The 21,985-nt window shown below is 36.9% G+C and overlaps 1 protein-coding gene across 3 annotated transcripts in view; it reads right to left on the bottom strand.

Moving 5' to 3' along the window:
• The window catches only part of LOC104994511 (platelet glycoprotein 4), a 92,802-nt gene extending 87,708 nt beyond the window's left edge, over positions 1–5,094 (bottom strand). For all 3 annotated transcript variants that reach the window (XM_010848110.1, XM_010848114.1, XM_010848120.1), the window contains exon 1: positions 4,905–5,094. The gene's annotated coding sequence lies outside the window, so the exon portion shown is untranslated. The remainder of the gene's footprint in view (positions 1–4,904) is intronic.
• Between the last annotated feature and the right edge of the window lie 16,891 nt (positions 5,095–21,985).

Genomic DNA, 21,985 nt, shown 5'->3' with positions numbered 1-21,985 from the left:
GAGATCAAATTGCCAACATCTGTTAAATCATAGAAAAAGCAAAAGAATTCCAGAAAATCATTTACGTTTGCTTCATTGATTATGCTAAATCCTTTGATTATGTGGATCACAACAAACTGTGGAAAATTCTGAAAGAGATGGGACTACTAGACCACCTTACTTGCCTCCTGAGAAACCCTTATGCCAGTCAAGAAGCAACAGTTAGAACCAGACATGGAACAATGGACTGGTTCCAAATTGGGAAATGAGTACATCAAGACTGTATATCGTCACCCTACTTATTTAACTTGTATGCAGAGTACATCATGAGAAATGTTGGGCTGGATGAAGCACAAGCTGGATCAAGATTGTCAGGAGAAATATTAATAACCTCAGATATGCAGAGGACACCACCCTAATGGCAGGAAGTGAGGAGAAATTAAAGTGCCTCTTGATGAAGGTAAAATAGGAGAGAGAAAAAGCTGGCTTAAAACTCAACATTCAAAAAGCTAAGATCATAGCATCAAGTCCATCACTTCATGGCAAATAGATGGGGAAAAATGGAAACAGTGACAGACTTTATTTTCTTGGGCTCCAAAAACACTGCAGACTGCAACCATGAAATTAAAAGGTGCTTACTTCTTGGAAGAAAAGCTGTGACAAATCTAGCCAGTGTACTAAAAAGCAGAGACATCATTTTTCTGACCAAGGTCTATCTAGTTAAAACTACGGTTTTTCCAGTAGTCATGTATGGATTTGAGAGTTGGACCATAAAGAAGGCTGAGCACCAAAATATTGATGCTTTTCAACTGTAGTGCTGGAGAAGATTCTTGAGAGTTCCTTGGATAGCAAGGAGATCAAACCAGTCAATCCTAAAGGTTATCAACCCTGAATACTCACTGGAAGGACTGATGCTGATGCTGAAGCTCCAATACTTGGGCCACCTGATACAAAGAGCCAACTCATTGCAAAATACCCTGATGCTTGGAAAGATTGAGGACAGGAGGATAAGGGGGCAACAAAGGATGACATGGTTGAATGGTATCATCCTCTCAGAGGATATGAGTTTGAGCAAATTCAGGGAGATAGTGAAGGACAGGGAAGCCTGGCATGCTACAGTTTGTGGGGTCGAAAAGAGTCAGACACAACTGAGCAACTGAGCAATAACAACAACAAGCCTTAGAGCACACAGTACTCTATATATAATACACAGTTATATTTTGGAGGTATTTCCATGTGTTATATATGTTAGTTACTAGAATTTTAAGAGTCAATTATGCATTTATAATGGCAACAGCAAGATGCTCACTCTGGTATCTTCCTTCTATTCCTCCTGTAACTATAGCATTATTTTTAAGTCACTTGTTTGGCCTATTTTCTCTTGATAGGTCCTTAAGGAGTCTGTTTGTGTGCAGTGGTGGCAAAGTATCCACAGAATTCAACTTGCGTCTTCATCATTTACTAACTTAAGTTTTTCTTTTTTCACTTTCATCAATAGGTTTCATTCCATAGAAACAAAATTTAGAACCACCACCTGAAAATAAAAAGATCCTGGATCCTTGTCAGTGTTCAGCACAATAAGATGTCTAATAATGTTTTCTGTAGCTTACAACAATGTCTGACACACAGTAAGTGCTCAAATATTTTTCAACAAATGCATCGAGAAATAAGTTATCTGAAAGAGGATGACTATTATGTATTCAACCAAAACAGGTTTCTGCTGTTTTACAGTCCCATCAAAGTAAGAATTGGAGAAGGCGATGGCACCCCACTCCAGTACTCTTGCCTGGAAAATTCCAGGGACGGAGGAGCCTGGTGGGCTGCAGTCCATGGGGTCGCTAAGAGTCGGACACGACTGAGTGACTTCACTTTCTCTTTTCACTTTCATGCACTGGAGAAGGAAATGGCAACCCACTCCAGTGTTCTTGCCTGGAGAATCCCAGGGACGGGGGAGCCTGGTGGGCTGCCATCTATGGGGTCGCACAGAGTTGGACACGACTGAAATGACTTAGCAGCAAAGTAAGAATACTTGTAGGAAAGATGCCACTTACTAAAGTGTATACCTACTCTGAGAAGACACTGTATTTAGGGTCCATGAGATGGGACCACTGTACTGAATAACCTTTTATTTCTTTATTTCCAAAGCTTCCTAGAGTGAGATACAAGAAAGACCCCTTATAACAGCACCTGTTACATTTCAAATAGAGTAATAATGAAGTTCTACATAGAATGAAGTGAGCCTCCAAATGAATTTCAATTAGACTGTGTTCTCATGAGTACTGATATCCCTCCCTTTTGATTTAGGCGAAATGGAAGAAATTTGGGGAAATTAAGATGGGAGGAATGTAAGATTGAAGTTTGGAAGATTTAATAAGAGAAACAACACTGAGATCAAACTCATCACTTTTAAAACTGTCCTCACTCGACTTTTAAAGTTCACAAGCACTGAAGGATGCATGGTGCTCTTCTATTGTCTGCTATGTCGCCTCCAGAACGTTTGCCAATTTTCTCTCATTTCCTCCTTGAGATGACAGTGTGTGACAAAGGTCTCTGGGTATATTTCAAAACATCTTAAACTATTTAACAATGTAATATCAAGCCCTAATTTTAAAGTGTTATTTATTCTCCAGAAGACTAAATTTGTCAGAAGACACAAAGCTCAATTCACCTTGCCCTGATCCATAAAGAAATGACTAGAAAGTGCACTGTGGAACCAATGGCATACTTATTACTTGCCAGATGTAATGGAGAGAAAGTTTCCAGTGGCTTAGTCAATATGTATACTTCAACATGCAACACACGAAACAGTAAAACTATTTACTAAACTATATTTCTTTTTATATCCCCAGCACACTTACCTAGTTTAGACTGTTTCCTTTTCCTGGCAAACAATTCATTGTTTGTGATTTGAGAGAATCATTTTGGATTAGGCATGATTTCAGATTCCAGGAACCTGGTGTAGACACAGCATCACTCCTCCAGCAGCACCTCCCTCCTCCCCACTCCAGATCTCTGCTTTTAGGTTATAGTAAAGTGGAGAAGGAAATGGCAACCCACTCCAGTGTTCTTGCCTGGAGAATCCCAGGGACGGGGGAGCCTGGCGGGCTTCCGTCTATGGGGTCTCACAGAGTCGGACACGACTGAAGCGACTTAGCAGTAGCAGCAGTAAAGTGATGGTACGCTTTTCAATTTTCATCCAAAGAGCAATCAACAATGTATAAACAACTGACCAATTAAAAGTACTTCTCATCTAAAAGCCCTTCTTTTTCATTTTAAAATTTTGTGAATTTTTCCTTAAAAAATTCAACTGTGAAGTTTAGTTTGTAAATACTAAGAATATTAAATTCCTTAGCTAGTGATCTCAACCAACAATCTATGCTAAAAGCAAAATTAGCCCTAATCACTTCAAGGGCAGTACATTATTATGTATTTCTTCATTCCAAGAAAAAAAATATTCTTTCATTTGATTGGTCCACTCTGCAGTCTTATATGGTCTTTGCCACTGATTTGTTAGCATTTTAAAGCCTTTTTTCCTTTTTTGTTTTTCCTCTTTTGCCTAACAATGATTCTTCTGGGTTTGGGAGCTTACCATTTTTCCCCAGGTGAAAATCTTTTTATTATTCTCAGGTGTTTGCTTTCTTTCTGTAACTCTCAGAATAATTCATTGCAAAGTCGTCATTGTCCTTTACAAAAGGATCAAATTCCAAATAATTACAGTTTGTATTGTACATCCTTTGAAAATATTTCTCCTTTCCCCTTGCCAGGATTGCAGGAGTCTCATATATTGTCCCACAAACCCTACTGCTTTTTCTTAGTCAGGTATACCTGAGAACAGGACAGGTTGCTTGTTTCTCTCCATCTGATCCAGATCCTACCTGAGTTCTTGCATAGGAAGTGAACAGAAGTTAATACTTTTAAAAGTATCAGTCCAGAGTGCTTTCCCCTGTATTCAACACGGCTCCAAGAGACCATTCTCCAAAGAATTATGGAAGGTGACTCTTTTAAAAGGTAAAGAAGCCTGTTTATTTCATTCTCAAGACTTTGTAACAAAGCATAGAGTCAGATGGAACTGCTTTTTTGGTATCAGCAGTTGTCTCTAAAGAAGTATATCATTATATACTTATTTGTCTCTAAGCATATCCTTAAGTTTCCTGTCTGAATAAGTCTTATATAGCCATAGTATGAAATACACCATATAACAAAAATTCTGCCATGAAACAAAATTCCCTCCCCTCAAATATCTGGTGCCAACAGTCAGTATAATTTCTATGATCACTAGTGATCAGTAATTTTATTTATGGAAATATTTTTTTCTTCTAAGACTTTGTTAAGAGGATTGAGTCTTTTAGATTATTTCTTAAATATACTTGTCAGGCTTGACAAAACACCAAAAAACATTTTTAGGTCCCATGAACAAAGGTCATTCAAATTCTAATCTCATTAAAACATGTTTTTTCAACTTGTAGGCAGAAAATTGAATTTGAGAGCACCCTTTTCAAAAGAGTAACATTTTTAAAACAAGGCACACAAAAGTTTAAATAAAATAAGAAATCAGTTTAGAACAGGACATGACAGATCAACTTAAGAATCTTAAGGAAGAAAAAGTTCCACCAAAATTGTACTTTTAAAAATACTTAAAGTTTTCTGATACTTTGAAAATAAAAGATATGAGAATGTATAAATGGAAATTTCATAGGATCAGTTGAGAGACTAGTGGAAATGAAAATTTTGTCTTAAAAGTCTATCCATTTAGTTAAAAGCTTATAACTCTGTTGAAACAATATCATAAACTAAATTATTACACCAGTTAGTATTTAGCTTCCTAAGGAGTTTGAAATAACAAGGATTAATGTTTACTTGATCACAGTCCATCAACTACAAAGACATGTATAGCCACACCCCTACACAAAAAGAGTTGTGCTCACCAACTTTTAGAGAAGCTTGCTTGCCCAGATGTAGGATCTTAAAACTGGCTTCAGAGTGACTGTTGTAGGAGGAGATGCAGAAACTAAACACATGATTTCCACAGCTGAGAACTCAGAAACGAGGCTCAGGGTGTTGACCATTCGTCTGTCGTTAAGGTTTTCCTGACATGTGAAGCCATTGACATCCTGAGACTTCCAGCACTTCAGATGCCTAAACCAAGATAAATATAGATCCCTGACACCTGAGCCAGATGAAGTGAACTGTTAACTTGAAAAATCTTGCTCATTTCGGCCCTCCATTGAGGAAAATAAAACCTTTAATCCTTTTCCTGTTAAAACCTGTTACGCCTTAACAGATAATTCCTTCGCTTATGAAGCACAGGAATTCAGATCAATCATACACAATCAATCTGCTTCTGTCTATTTGTTGTCATAGTATAGATACAGGTTTGAATTTCTCTTGCTTGATTAAGTTGAAAGAAAACAGTAATGATTATTAAATATTTATTTACAAACTTTTGTCAGGAAGTTTTCCAAGTGAGTCATTGAAATGTAAATATGTATTTGGTAAACTTTCTAGTATGTTTTTCTCGTACATGGTTTAAGTAGTAATGTGGTCCTTTTTGGTTTGCCTCATTTAATGATGTGGAAAGTGTCACGCACTGCCAAGGTACTCTGGCTTAAATTAATCTTTTGGTATAGTTGTATCACATGATAGATTTAAATCGAATTGTGCTTAGTACTGTTGTTAAGCATAAGAATAAGGATCTACCCTCAGTCTGATGAAAGATGTTACTCTGAAGCTATAATTGCAAAATTTCTAACAATAAGTCCCTTCCTGGGATTCATATTATTTATTAAGAATCTATAATACTATATCAAAACAAAGTGGATAAAGAAATTAGAAAAGTCATGCTGCTTTCCTGAGATTTTGAGGTATTAATTATTTTCAGTTAATACAGTCTTTACAGAATGGCACTCGAGAAAAACGATGGCTTTTGGAGTTACCACTTTCTAAATGAAGCTGAACTATAACCAGTATTACCTATCATTCCAGGCAGGAGAGTGACTTTTTTCAAATGGCCAAAACTAGTATTTTAATATCTAGTATTTTATTTAGTAGATGCTGTGCACTGAGCACTGTCTACCTTCTTGGCACTTTGCTAAGTACATATCATATACTCTCATTCTCTTTTCTTAACCCTGAAACATCCTTTCAAATCTAGTTAATATTTTTAGGTCCAAATATTTACAGGAAAGAAAGCAGACTCAAGAGGATAAATACTGACAATGGACATGTGGCTAATAAGTGGTTCATATGAGAGTCTAACACCCAATTTTGACTGAAAGCGTGTTTCTTTCCCACCCTAAAATATAGTTAGAGGTTAAAAATGTTTCATCCGCACATTATCTGTGTCAAAGTAATCAACCTATAAGTAATTCCAAAACTGTTTTAATTTATTGCAAACAATGTTAGGGAAAGTACAGAAGTGGTCCCTGTGGAGTATTGCTATGACACTAGAAAGTCTCCCCAGAAGCATTGTCCTTAACACAAGGAAAAGATAGACAATCTGTAAGTACAACACAATCCTAGCCAGAGATAGCTCTCATCTCTTGCATTTACTTTTTTTTGAATTGTCCTATCAGTTTGTGTAAGCAAATTTTGACCTACCAGAGCCTGGAGGGCCAGTCCAATGGCCGCTTCTCAGCCATTAATATCATGTTTGGCAGTCTGAGGTGGATACCTAGCACAAAGAAGTGACATCCAGGTGACACAGAGTCACCTGGCAAGGTCAGGTGGTCAATACCAGAGAGATTTGGCAGGGGAAGGTCAGATTCTTATCTATCGTAGAAGGTGACACATTTCTTTATAGAAAAAAAGGTTCTATGTGTATAAAATGCTTTTCTTTTACTTAAACTAAGAATCTGTTAAACAAAATGTTTTATCAAAGAAGTCAGAAGACAAACTACAAATTGAGTGAACTCAGGATCACATATGTCTTCTATGAATCACAATAAGTATCAGAGAATGCCCACACCCTAAGCACCCGTTATCTTTGAATATGAATTCAGTTCAGTTCAGTTCAGTCGCTCAGTCGTGTCCGACTCTTTGCGACCCCATGAATTGCAGCACGCCAGGCCTCCTTGTCCATCACCAACTCCCAGAGTTCACTCAGACTCACGTCCATCGAGTCATTGATGCCATCCAGCCATCTCATCCTCTGTCGTCCCCTTCTCCTCCTGCCCCCAATCCCTCCCAGCATCAGAGTCTTTTCCAATGAGTCAACTCTTTGCATGAGGTGGCCAAAGTGCTGGAGTTTCAGCTTTAGCATCAGTCCTTCCAAAGAAATCCCAGGGCTGATCTCCTAGGCCTTTTAAATAAGAATAGGGAATGTGGAATATCCTTTCTATGAATTATATATTCATTATCACTGAATTTTTCACTCCCTGGTGACACTGACTTCTGAAGGGTGAATGTTGAGGGAGAGGGAAGATAGTGATGGACTGAGGTACAAGTTATTAGGCTCTGGGGTAACTCAGACAAGACCTCTGACCCTCTTCAACCAGAGCATTTTCATTCTTAAGCAGTTATCTTCAGAATTAAATATTTCATCACAGGATATTACTTAAACCTAGGACTTTTTCACCCCAAACTGTTGCCTTTTAAGTATTAAACTAGGCAAAATCAAAACCTCTCCTGGATTTTGTTGCACAAGTGCCATAAACTGTAAGGAATTAAAGTTGCACCAACAACCCAGCCACTAACAGCAGCTGTTGCCAGCTGTTAATAGCATGTTCTTCACAAGACATTATTGTGAAATGTCCAATTTCTGTGTGAAAATGTTTTTCTCAGAACAGCAGTCAAATTAACCTGCCCATATGCATCGCCGTCACGGATACAGTGGCAGAAGTAGTCACACTCGTATTTCCGTCCTTCCCCGTTTCTACCCCACCCCTCAAATCCTATTTTCCTGATGCCCTCAGAGGCTCATCTTTTCAGATCCCTCTTCCCTACCCGACCAGCACCATCTAAGGTGCTCCATCAAGTATTATTAGCAGCACTGACTAGAAGTCACCCTTCTTAGCACTTCACCCTTAAGTACTATGTCCTGCTGAATAGGTTTAGGCCTTTTCAATTAATAATGTGATGCGTTTTTAAAAATCCCCTTCAGAAAAATTCGAATTTTAAATCAAAGATTCGCCCCTTTGTTTATATTCCTATTCACTGTATAAGTGTTAACAGTAATCTGTGCTTGAATCCTTGACTCTGTAACATAACAGGGAAGGAACAGTTTGTGGCCTTATCAGGAAATGTTGGCTTAAACCTCTGTACACACTTGAAAACAATGAGAATATTCACCAAGACACTTAAACATGTGAACCTTACTAAATTTGGGGGGAAAGCACATTTGAAAAACATCCTTGAATTATTATCAGCTTGCTTAACGTGTATATTCAGTATTTGAAAGACATTTTGGGGACTAATTTGTCATCGATTCCAGTAACACACCCTTCTTTCCAGGCTTTTTTATTTGTCTGTTTTCCCGTGTTAGTGTGGAATAAATAATTTCACTCAGACATTCTTCATAAGGAGCATTTTCCTACAGGAAAGCTGAGGACAAGTCAATAATAATCTTCTCTGCTTAACTTGCTCTCCTCAAATCTATACATGTGTGAAATGCCTTTATTCCAAACATCAGCTTGAGGTAAAGATTTTACCACCATTTCCTCACAAAGTTGACTTCAGAGGTGAGTGCTGGCTGTGTTTGTTATTCAAAAGTAATGAGGATTGATGGAAATCTCTACTACTAAAAATAATCTAACGGAGCAGTGCTCTTAAGTCTTGGAAGCCTAAAATTATTGCTCACCTGTGTATTTATTTTGCTTTCTGCCTTCCAGAGTCATCCTCATTAGTTGTAAAAGCCTTATCGATAATTTGCAACCAAATATTATAGCTCCAAAGCAATGTTCTTTCCTTTTAAGGTTGATGGGTTTTCGTTTAATCTCTTATCCATCCAATAGCAGGACCCACTGAAATGTGTTTTGGTATTGTGTATGGTATTCTGCTACTCCTGTGGGGAAAATGGTGAATAAAAGGTCAAAGCTGTGCTCTCAATGTCTTCTTATTTTGTGAAGGGAGACAAGCACTATTTAATAAATCATATTATAATGAAGTAGGATAAATAATGAAGGAAAGTTTTATTGTGATAAGCTAGGCTGAAAGGTCAGAGACGTTTCCCTAATATACATATGCATTTAAATCTATAGATAGTGTGCATATATATATGTATACACACACATTGTATGTATTTATATTAACATATTTATGTATATATATAAATGCATATGGGTATACGTCTATATAATGTATGCATTTGTTTATATGTATATGTAGGTATAAATGGATATATGCAGATTTTGTTTATGTATATGTGTGTTGGTCGCTCAGTCATATCTGACTCTTAGCAACCCCAAGGGCTGAGCCCTCTGTCCATGGAATTCAGTCCATGCAAGGCCCGTTTGTCCTTGAAATTCTCCAGGCAAGAATACTGGAGTGGATAGCCACTGCCTTTTCCTAGGGATCTGCCCAACCCAGGAACTGAAACTGGGTCTCCTGCATTGCAGGCAGATTCTTTACCATCTGAGCCAACACAAAAGCCCCATTTATGTACTGTCATAAACTGTGATCAATGAGGATAAATTTTGAAGGAATTTACACTATGATAAGGTAAGAGGTCCCATCACTTCATGGGAAATAGATGGGGAAACAGTGGAAACAGTGTCAGACTTTATTTTTGGGGGCTCCAAAATCACTGCAGATGGTGACTGCAGCCATGAAATTAAAAGACGTTTAATTCTTAGAAGGAAAGTTATGACCAACCTAGATAGCATATTGAAAAGCAGAGACATTACTTTGCCAACAAAGGTCCGTCTAGTCAAGGCTATGGTTTTCCCAGTGGTCATGTATGGATGTGAAAGTTGGACTGTGAAGAAAGCTGAGCACCAAAGAATTGATGCTTTTGAACTGTGGTGTTGGAGAAGACTCTTGAGAGTCCCTTGGACTGCAAGGAGATCCAACCAGTCCATTCTAAAGGAGATCAGTCCTGGGTGTTCTTTGGAAGGAATGATGCTAAAGCTGAAACTCCAGTACTTTGGCCACCTCATGCAAAGAGTTGATTCACTGGAAAAGACTCTGATGCTGGGAGGGATTGGGGGCAGGAGGAGAAGGGGACAACAGAGGATGAGATGGCTGGATGGCATCACCGATTCGATGGACATGAATTTGGGTGAACTCCAGGAGTTGGTGATGGACAGGGAGGCCTGGCGTGCTGTGATTCATGGGGCCGCAAAGAGTCAAACACAACTGAGTGACTGAACTGAACTGAAGGTGAGAGGTCAGAGAGTTTTCCCTAAAATTTTTGTATGTACTCTTCCCTATATAATATGTATATTATCAAGATGTCTTAAAATAGTACCTGTCTGCCTTCACTAAACAGTAAGATTCTTGAGAGTGCTTTGTTTACCATTTAGTTCTACTACACCTAAATATATATGTACATATATGTATGTATATATATACATATAATATAGAGCACACACAAATACCTAAAAATGAATTGCTTTTAATTGGCAAAGAATTAAGAAAGCATTCAAAGGTAAGGATCCACCACTATAAGGAAGTGGCACGGACAGGAAGGAGCACAGTGGAAGCCCACTGTGACTGGATGAGAGAGGTTAAGGAAGAGTAATATGAGAAGACAGAAGGGTTGGGGGAGACTGGAGTGTTACAGGGATTTGTAGCGATTTATCCTAAGAACAATGGGAAGCCTTTGAAAAATTTTAATCAAGAGAGACACATAGGTGAATCTGAATTATATTTAAGAACAAGCTCTCTGATAGTTTCATTATTAATGGATTAAAGAGAGATAAGGATAGATGTGGGGAAACCAGCAAGGCAATTAATAGTGACTTTAATGATAAGATCCTAAAATGGATGGTAAATGGAGGAAAAAACATGGTTTTGTAAAATGTGTAGGTAAAATCAACAGATTTTGGTGGTGGTTGTATATGAGGAAAAGGGAAGAAGAATAATTGAGAAACTATTTAAACTGAAGCTATCTAGGAATTATTCTACCCCCTAACATGAACATTTATTCTTCAGATAACATATGAGAACACATCTAGCTCAATGATTGGCATATTTCAGCTGGTGCTGGAAAATTTCTTGAATAACAGATTATATAAATGGATGAGTGACAGTGAAGTTGGGTAGAATGTTAATAGGAGTGAATGCTTGTTGCAATGTATCTTCTTTTGTTTGGGTCATCATACAGAGTTTCCACAAGGCTGTGGCAAGGAGAGTCACAATACACTAAGTGATACCTTAAGAGACTAGAAATACAGGGAAATGATGAATTTTCATGCAGACAGGTCCAAAGGAAAATGAATGAACCTAGTATTAAAAGGAAAAATTTTTCAGTGACTTAGAAATTGTTCAAGTGTCTCACACACATCTGGCTCTGTGTATAGAAGCTTGTAATCTAATGGAAATTTTAGTCCCCCTGGACCAAGAGCAAATAATATCCACAGGACATGAAGTCCTTCTAGCACAACAAAACAACAGGCTAGTAGCCAATTATGGTAGCAGCCAAGCAGATGTCTCACTGGTTTTTAAATAAGACACAGCTTTGTTATAATTATTACCTAACATGTTGTAGCATTATCTGTTTATGAAATTTTGTTTTGATGTTATCACATGATAATTAGCTAATAATCAGATAATTCTTATGTACTTTCTTGATGAATGATTGTACAAAACAGTATTTAGTGTCTTGTAGCTCTGTTTTCTTTAGGATAGGGGAAGATTAAGCAGGATGATACTGAGGCTAATCAAAATGTTCTAACAAAGCTCTAGAACCAAAATGTCCAGACTTTAGATCATACTTCAAATAGGATTCCTCTGTGCATACATTTTTCATGTAAAGATCAAATATCCATCTTCTTGATTGTCCTTTCCCTGTCCGTCTTTGTGTCTCTCTTGCTCTATCTGCATTCTAAATATAGGAGTCCTCTATATTCCTGTCCTGTCCATTCTTTTTTCTTCCTATGTCTTCTCTTTCTTGGCAATACATGCTACTGTCTGGGCTCAATTTATCACTTTCGCACAGTTAATCCCCAAATCTATTTTTTACCCCTAAATTCTACCCTAATGATAAATTTACTTAGCATTTTTGAGAATTCTCTATACCCTAGTAACATATATTAACTCATTTAATTTTTTTTAACTCTGGATATAAAACTAACATTTACCATTTTACAAGTTTAAATGAATGAATAGTAAAATTAAGTAACTTAAGTCACAGTGACAATGCTCTGAGTAGCCAGATTTGGACTCAGATGACTCCAGATTTGGGCTCAGATGATTTGGGTCCAGACGGCTTAAGGCCCTTAAACACTGTGCTGTGACTGACTCACTGTGATATAACTGTTGATCAACCTTCCGTGGACATGTCTACCCTGCTGCCTTAACACACCTCCCCTTCCCTATCTTTACATCTCTACCTCCTGCCACCCAGCCTGAAACTGGTCCCCTTACACTGAATCATCTTCAAATTCCTAACAACTCTAATTTCATCATGGATTTTCCATTTGTTTCCCATGTTTTGTTTTCACTGCCTCTACTTAAGTCAGATTTCCATCACCACCTACCTTTAACCATTGCCATGGTCCCCTAATTGGTTTTCCTGCATGCAGAATTACTCCCCTCTCATTTATGCTTCCCACTAATTTTAGGGTAAGCTTTCTAAAACACAAATTTGATTTTATGGTTTATTTATTTAAAATAAAACATTAATAGTACCCATTTCCATTAACAGTACAGAATGGACTTTAAACTCCTCAGACCAGCACTGAAGATTTTTAACTATTATTTCTGTTCCTGCATGAAGTCTATTCTTCAATAAAATGGTCTCTGCATTTTTATCTTGCATTTTACACTGCTTTAAATATTTCCTCTATCTATAATTTTCAATTGTCTATATAAATGCCACTCTCCAAATTCAATGATCCTTAGTGTGGTGTGTACACTGAAAACTCTAAAAAATATATTCGTCTTCATCCTATTTAATTGAAATTAATGAATACTTTCATGTTTAAAAATTACTGTTAGTGCTACTATTGGTCTATGTGGTTAATTTGTACAAATGAAAGGAACTGCTTGTTCAAAATACTTTGATGTACTTTACCAGAAAATTGTCATTATATATCTGTGTATATTTTATATTACATTATATATAATATTATCAAATATACAATGTGAATGACATTTATTGTCATTGTTTATTGTACAAGTATTACCATATTGTTTATTGTACAAGTATTACCATATTCAGCAGTGGTCTTCCTTTAAGATTCAATGAACAAATCTCTCTTCTCTCCGTGGTTTATTCAATTCTCCTTTAGCCAACAAAACCTCTTTCTAAACTGACCTCCCATATTATTATATATGATTTACTTCCCTGTAAATTTAAATCTTGTTTTATCAAACTTAGTATATATATTTGGAGAAGGCAATGGCACCCCACTCCAGTACTCTTGCCTGGAATATCCCATGAACGGAGGAGCCTGGAAGGTTCCGGTCCATGGGGTCGCTGATGGTCGGACATGACTGAGCGACTTCACTTTCACATTTCACTTTTCTGCCTTGGAGAAGGAAATGGCAACCCCCTCCAGTGTTCTTGCCTGGAGAATCCCAGGGACGGGGGAGCCTGGTGGGCTGCCATCTATGGGGTCGCACAGAATCGGACACGACTGAAGCAACTCAGCAGCAGCAGCAGTAGCAGTATATACATTTAATCTCTGATTGAATTCAGGGTTTATTCATTTAATCTAGTCCACTGTTTCTATATACTAACCAATCATTTAATAAATGGATTTCATATGAATCATAGTTTAGAAAGAAAGATCTCTGATATACAGATTTGGTAGTTTTATTGATTTATTTCATTATATCTATTTCTAGAAGGTACTTAAAGCAACAATACACAACAGAAAATGAGTGAAGTTGTGAAACAAACAACGAGAAAAAATAAAGGAGGGGAGATGAATTTGGCCTAAAACCTTAGCTGAAGAACATTGGGTCACTCAAGCCAAGCCCAAGCTTGGTGTCTCCCGGCAGCCACAACCACAAGGGAACTGTGATGTGTTTTAAAACACTCATCATAAATGAAAACTTAGCAGTCCTTCAGCAGGCATCGGATTTCTTCATGAACCAAATCTTAAGATAACTTTATTTCTGGATCTTTAAAAGAGATAGACATTAAAATGAACAGTGTCTTCAAAGAGTTCTAACAACTGGTTCAGAAATAGAAAACAGTCTTTAAATATGGGGAATCTAAAAAACCTCATCCAGTTAGCGGTTAATCTCTCCTCTCTCTTTAACTCTTACTGTGTTGTAGTTCATTCACTCTGTTCATACTATACTGGCCCTCCTGGAACATGCCAAACTACATCCTACCTCTGGACTTTCCCTTGACCTCAAACCCTCTTCTCCCAGGTATTTTTGTGCAGGTTCTGCTCCCCTCTTTATTCAGCTTCTCTGCTCAAATATTCTCTCTAGGGCCCAATGTATTTAAGAAACAATCTCGTATCTTCTAACTCCACACTACTGCATTTATTATGCTACCTTATTTTATCATATATTTGTTTGGTATTTTTAAAATCTTTAACATACACCATATGAAGATGTAAAGTCCTTGGGGCCAGGGAATTTTCACTCTCCTGTTCACTTCTATATTCCACATTGCTAAGAAGAGTACCCAACACACAGAAAGCATGCCAGAAATATTTGTGGGCTAGCTGAATATACTATTTTTATATATTTATTTATGGCATTAACCTGCAACTAAAATGTTTACGGGAGCTTCCCTGGTGGCTCAGTGGTAGAGAATCCACCTGCCAAGCAGGCAGGAGATGCAGGTTTGATCCCTGGTCAGGAAGAGCCCCTGGAGAAAGAAATGGCAACCTGTTCTAGTATTCTTACCTGGGAAATCCTATGAACAGAGGAGCCTGGCTGGCTACAGTCCATAGATGGGGGTTGCAAGAGTTGGACACGACTTAGTGACTAAAACAACAACAAAATGTTTAAGATTTAACATTCAACCCTTAATTCCATGAAAGAATTTCTGTGGGGAATGAAAAGTCTTAGTCTAAGAAATAGCTTTCTGGTTATTTGTTTTGATATAGGAAACAATGTGAATTAATGGAACAAAAAAATATACCAAAAGAATCCAAAAAACCCTACCATATTGACATCCCATTTCACAACTCAGTGTGAAAGATGCAACTGAATTTGGATATATGAGGATTACACAGAGGAAAGCTGGGAAGAAATACGAACTTCTAAGATTTGTATCTTTCTCCTGAACATTTCAACACAGGTTGAAACCACATGTATACTACATACAGGCTGAAACTACACTCAAAGTAGAGCAAGTAGAGAATGGTATGAAAACTTTGCATAAGGACTAGTGCATCGGTAGGTATGTTAGTGACACTGTCATACCTATTATTTTTATAATTAACTTGTGCTCAAAGACTTTTGGTGGAATGTCTTTCTTAAGGGCCTATACCTAATAAGTGGCAGTTTTAAAAAATTCAAACCAAGTCTGTCTGGTTTTACAGTTAGTTTCTTCTCTAACAAATTTTGCTCACCCCTCCTCCTTTCAACTCATGTATTTATTCATCTACTGATTTATTTATACAACAAATTTCTGAGTGAATGTAAATATTAATTAATGCATTCAGTTTAAAATTGTTTTTCATCAACTAACATTTCCAAAACTTTTGAAACCTGTGACCCATTTTAATAATTATGTACCTACAGCCTGTCATGTTAAAATTGTATTCATTTTTAATAATATGAGGTAGAGTCAGATTTCATACTATATTAGGAAATTATTAAGGATTGTGTATTCTTTAATATAGCCATATAGAAAAATAAATTTGATTTTTTTCTACTAACAAGGAAATTTTACTTCCAGATAATTAATAAGAAGCTTAATTTGTTCATGAATAAATTAAATTTTTAATGTGTTGTGTTTCACTACTGTTAGGTAGGTAGAATAGGGAAAAGGAGTCCAAAATGGCGGTGGCTAAAAGACAAGGAAGGTCAAAGAAAGGTCCAACGACCAGAGTGAAAACTTCAGGCAGAACAAACAGCACTCCTGGCTAAGCCCAATTTGCATAGGGCAGGCCCAGGTGGAGGAAAAAACATATAAAAGGAGGAGCCAAAGCGCTTTCTTTCGGACTCTCTCCTGTGTGCGTGTGCTGTTTTCTTTCTCTCTCTCCCTCTCTCTCTCTCTCTCTCTCTCTCTCTCTCTCTCTTTCTCTCTCTCTTTCTTGCTCCCTCCCCACGCACTCCTCCACTCCCTTCTCTTCGAGTCTTGGATTCTCCTGCTATCTTCTAAATAAAATGGAGCTGTAACACTGATTTGCCTAAGAGCTGTAACACGGTTTGTCCAAGACCTGAGAGCTGTGATGCACCAAGGGCTTTAATGTCCGTTGCTCCAAATCTTTGTTGTGAGGAGACAAAGAACCGAGGAACATACACTCGCGTGACACTACCAAATACATAGTGAACAGTGTTTTGAAAGTTAACAATTTCTCTATCAGCAAACATGGACAAAAAATCCTTTCCTTCACTGTTACTTGAATTTTGCATTTCACAGTTTTAAACTATGTATTTTTTTATATTTATAATGTTTAATTTCTTAATTATGGGAGAAGAAAGGTTAGAGGCCACTTTTTAAAAACACTTCTCCATCGATAACACTATTTGCATGTGACTTGTTTTTGTACCTAACAAACAAAAGATTAAATTTAATATATGTGACACTATATATTCTTTTTGGATACTGACCTTGAATTTCCAGATACAACTCTTTCTGCTTTATTGAAATGTAAAATACCTGAATGCAATTTTCAAATCTGATAAAGATGATCTTGGTGCAAATTTATACATATACAAGTTTCTTTACTTCTACTTTCACCTATGATTTTTAATACCCTTAATTCTCTCAATATCTTTAGTCAATGCTTTATAAAATAGTTCTAAAAATAAGAATAATGGTAGTATACAATTGAATAAAGCTTTTCCTGTAACTGGCAGTGTTCATCTTTGATAAATTGAATGCATATCATTTGATAGCCTTTAAGACTTCAAATGTTTTTTTTTCTCTTTTAAGCAGTTTTATTTCAAACTGATTTTTAAAGTTGAAATTGAAACACATATTTACTATTTTTATTGTTGTTAATCCTTGAAGATTTTAAATCAGTGGTTCGAAAAACTGCTTTATAGAAATAATGGCTAGTTATAAAATAATAAAATATGCATAAACAATTTGCTTTGAGATCTGAGAGAGAGATGAGGAAATGCAGAGGTAGCAGGTTATTAAGCTTTGAAAAATGAGTAGGATTTGAAAAAGTGGAAAAAGAGGAAAAAGGGCTTCTAGATAGAGCACACAATGTTAATAAAAATTCTGAGGCCCTTAAAGGTGTGGGATATGTACAGAAATAGAAAGACAATCAATGTGCCTGAAGTTCTGCCAACTCAGCAAAGAGGAAATAATTTTTAAATGGGGAAGAAAGAAAAGAAAGCCTGTATGTTTGCCGATCACAGAAATATCAATAGTTGAATGCTTGATTAAAATATGCATTCAGTAAGGACTGTGGTGATATGGAAGATTTATGAAATAGGCCAGCAGAATTTAATCTCTGCATTATCTTGTCTCATACTTTCCCTTTGCTTTGCTATTTTTTGTTTGTTTTGCTTTGCTATTTTTAACTCTCCTTACTTGCTTTGAAAATTTTAAGTATCTCAGGATAGTAATAACATAGAATGATATTCAAGACATCTGTACTACATGCCCTGATATTACTATTATTATTATCCTAAATTTTGCATCCCTGGTAGCTCAGATGGTAAAGTGTCTGCCTGCAATGCGGGAGACCCGGGTTCAATCCCTGGATTGGGAAGATCCCCTGGAGAAGGAAATGGCAACCCACTCCAGTACTCATGCCTGGAAAATTCCATGGATGAAGAAGCCTGGTGGGCTACAGTCCATGGGGTTGCAAAGAGTCGGACACAACTGAGCGACTTCCCACTCTCCATGAACTTCTATTTTCTTATTTATATATTGGCCTTCAATTGCCAAATTTCTGTTTTGTTGTTGTTGTTGTTGTTTTTACCTTAGAACTTGTCAACTACAAATTGGCACTTGCCCATCAACTACAAATGGACCCTTGCCAATAGCATTTGCCAGCAACTGAACAACAAGGGCATTTGCTATCTACCTGTGCTGCTGCAGCTGCTTTGACACTCCCAGAAGGGAATTCAGGGTGGAGAATGGGGCACTCTGTGCTCTAGGGAAACTGGTGGAATAGATCTTTAGGTAGTTTGATGTTTTCAGGAACTGATTTCATGATCCCAATCCTTGCATCTCCTCTTATCTAGAAAAGCACTAAATCCCTTCGTGGTGACATCAGCTCCTTGAGACTGGCAGAACACCTTTTGTAAAACGAGTACTTGATTGCATTGAACTCCTCCTTCACCAAAGTCTTATATATTGACTTTTCCCCACTGCTTTGGAGGACTGTCTCAGCGCTATCTGAGGTGCTGTCTTCTAGGCTGCAGTCTTCATTTTGCCCCAAATAAAACTTAACTTTCAACTTTCATGTTGTCCATCTTTTTAGCGGACAAACTCTAAGCATATCAACTGATTATTCTTTGCCACCTCATTTTCTGGTATCACCTAGGTACATGTAAACAGCATTTTTATTTTAGTAAGTAGCTTATAACAATTTACTACTAGAGGAAGATAAGAGATAGCCATATCAAGTCCATGCACCTTATTACTGAGTTCAGATTATGTCACTGATCCTGTCCATGATTCAGCTGGCTCAGCATGTAGCCAGAAATCAGTCATAATTGTAAGTGTATAAGAAGGAGAAACAGTTGTCATAAACCCTAAAGATTTAATAACAATATTATATAAAAGGATGTTTTTATATTTTTGTGTGAGGTAAAGTTTAAATTCAGTTCAGTTGCTCAGTCGTGTCCGACTCCTTTTCAAATTAACTGTTTAGTAATTGCATAACATATCACAATAGTCTATTTTATTAAAACAATAATGAAAACCTGTTTGCTTTCATTTATTATCTCATACATTATAAAAGTATGTTTGCTGATCATAATATCAAATTTTGGCGCTTTAGTAATAAATTCCTGAAAGATGTGAGCTAACTTTGGTTTTAACTTTTGCCTTTTCATTTGTATGTAAGTTACCTAGATGACACTGATAACAGCTTTCTGTTTTTTATTTCATGTATCTCTGATGATGTTTTTATTTTACTTTTTTCCTAGAAGTTATGTGCTTTATTTTTGCTTTTTCAAGCACAATGGGTAGATTGACTAAATTACACACAGTACTCAAAGCAGACCACTCTCCACACTTGTTTATGCTGTTAAAATGACATAATGCAGCAGTAATCATTCTGCCTGAATGGAGGCCAGGTCAAATTATATTTGAAAGTACACAGATACAAATGGGAAATTTTAAGGAACAGCTGTAGATTTACTACATGGCTGTTAGTTCAAAGAGATAAAATATAAAAACCAAAGCATAGAAGACTAACTGGGTCATTGTTTGAGCAATGGAAACTAAATGGAGCCACCCACAGATGCATGGGACTGGGGAAGCTTTTTGTTTTGTGATCCAACCAGTTTTATTAATGTATCCTTTCCACAATAGCTCATTCAGCTGTGCATCTGATGTAAATCAGTAGTATGTTCTTTAACCCCAGATCCCCTGCAACCAATCCTTGGGTGGCTTTTTGTTTTGAGACTCATCATGACTATGGACCTTGAGAATAGTTTTTCTTTAATGTTCTCCTCAGTATTTCAACAGCTAGCACAGAGAGTGGTGACACACGCAGTGGGGACCTATCCTGCATTTCTCAGTGAATGAAGACATCAGAAATTAAAAACTTTATGTGGTCTGCCAAGTGTAAGTGTCACAAACCTGCCAGCAAGTAGCTGCTGAGAAAATGCTGAACGTGCAATAATGTAATTTATTTCCTTTTAAGTACCTTGCTCAGTCATGTCTGACTCTTTGTGACCTGTGGACTGTAGTTTGCCAGGCTCCTCTGTCCATGGGATTTCCCAGGCAAGAATACTGGAGTGGGTTGCCATTTCCTACTCCAGGGAATCTTCCCGACCCAGGGATCAAATCCAGGTCTCTTGCATCTCCTGCACTGACAGTTTAAAATAATCTGATTTGTGTGGGTGAAGGTGGAGGGTAGTTGGAGGGTCTGAGGCCTTCATTGAGGACATAGGTTATTATTCCCAATGGAATTAAAAAAAAAAAAGTCCAGTAGAAAGCAAAAAGAATTTTGCTAAGTCACTGTATCTAATTACTAGCATAGATTTAAATTTAGAATATGTGAGAAATTAGCCTATGTTGCTGGCATCTGAACTCTGCTGCTCAGCTAAGACAGTCTGTGAAACTCAGTCCTATTTGCTCATTTCCAATCTGTGTTCATGATATTCTCTCATCCCACTCTGAAAACGTCTTTGACTTTAGCCTTAAACTTCATCACCTGATGCAGTGTACGTATAGGTGTTTTGCCTGGAATATTGAGCTCATCTTTTTCGTAGGATTTTTGCTTAGGCTCATGCCATCGGCAAATAGGGCTTTCTAGATTTTTGAGTGGGAAACTTTCAGTGAGCTCTTTAAGTGAAAGTCGCTCAGTCGTGTACAATTCTTTGCGACCCCATGGACTATACAGCCCAAGGAATTCTCTATGGCAGAATTCTAGAGTGGGTAGGCTTTCCCTTCTCTCGGTCTTCTCCCTTAACAGTCAGATGGTACTTCAAATGATCAGCCTGTGTACAGTTTGGTTTTAAAAATACAGTCTAGATAGATCCCTAAATTCATTTATCACCTATTAAAATGCATTTCAAAAGAGATATAAGTATTTAAAAACATTTTAAGAATTTGTTTACAACTGGTGTGTATGTCTATAAAGTTACTTGATGGCAAAACAAATCAGATCAGTTTCCTCTGAGTTGTGAATTGGCACTTATGTGTAAAAAGCAATATTTAACAACTGTTTCCCCACTGACATGATTCCTTAACATAGTTTCACTTAGACTTCAAAGACGTTAGCCTTCATCCCTAAAATACAGCATCTACTTAAAAATAAAAAAAAGATATTATCTTGTCATTTTTTTTCTTTTGGAAATGTTCTAAGTCTAGAGAGTTCTTAATAAATAATGTAGTTTTTTAGACAAAAACATTGTGTAACCACTTGCAATGAGATTTAGATAAAATATAAGACTCAAGCATTCAACACATTTGAAAATTAAATGACAACTCTATTGAGATTTATTGAATCTTCTGTAGGACACTTTTGAAAAGCTGGGCAGGGTGAGGGGCGGGGGGTGGGGGAGGTGGACAGAATATATGCTCGTAAATGTTATTTTGTTGTCAAAAAACCAAAAGTGCTTTCCATGTAATGGGAGCCCTTGACAATGAAACAGTTCTGAATCAGGAGGTTTGAGCATGTTTATAATGGGAATGTGACTCTCCCACTTGAAGATGTCTGAGCATAGGCCACTTACACTCTCTGATGGTTAATTTTATCAATTGTAAAACACAGCAGAAAGATGATAACTTATAGGACCTGAGGAATTTGGCTTTTATAGCAGCTAATATAATCCCGACTACATTTTGATGGTGCATATATTTGATCACATCTATCAAAATTTACATCAAAGAAGCATAGTGAATGACACTGTCCATAGTTTTTTTTCCCATTAAATGATATATTTAATATATATCATTTAAATATAAAGGATATATTTAATATATTCATTAAATATTAAGCTGTGAAAATAGTCATATCCTAAAAAAAAGTATTAAAAGTTATTAAAAGTGGTATTCACCTAAGAATACAAACTGGAATATTTCCCTATATTTTTTTTCCCTTCTACATTAAGATTACAGTTAAACAAGTTATAA

Source organism: Bison bison, unplaced genomic scaffold, assembly GCF_000754665.1.
Source record: "Bison bison bison isolate TAMUID 2011002044 unplaced genomic scaffold, Bison_UMD1.0 scf7180017864260, whole genome shotgun sequence".
Taxonomy (NCBI): Eukaryota; Metazoa; Chordata; class Mammalia; order Artiodactyla; family Bovidae; genus Bison; species Bison bison.
This window is presented reverse-complemented; position numbering and strand designations above follow the sequence as displayed.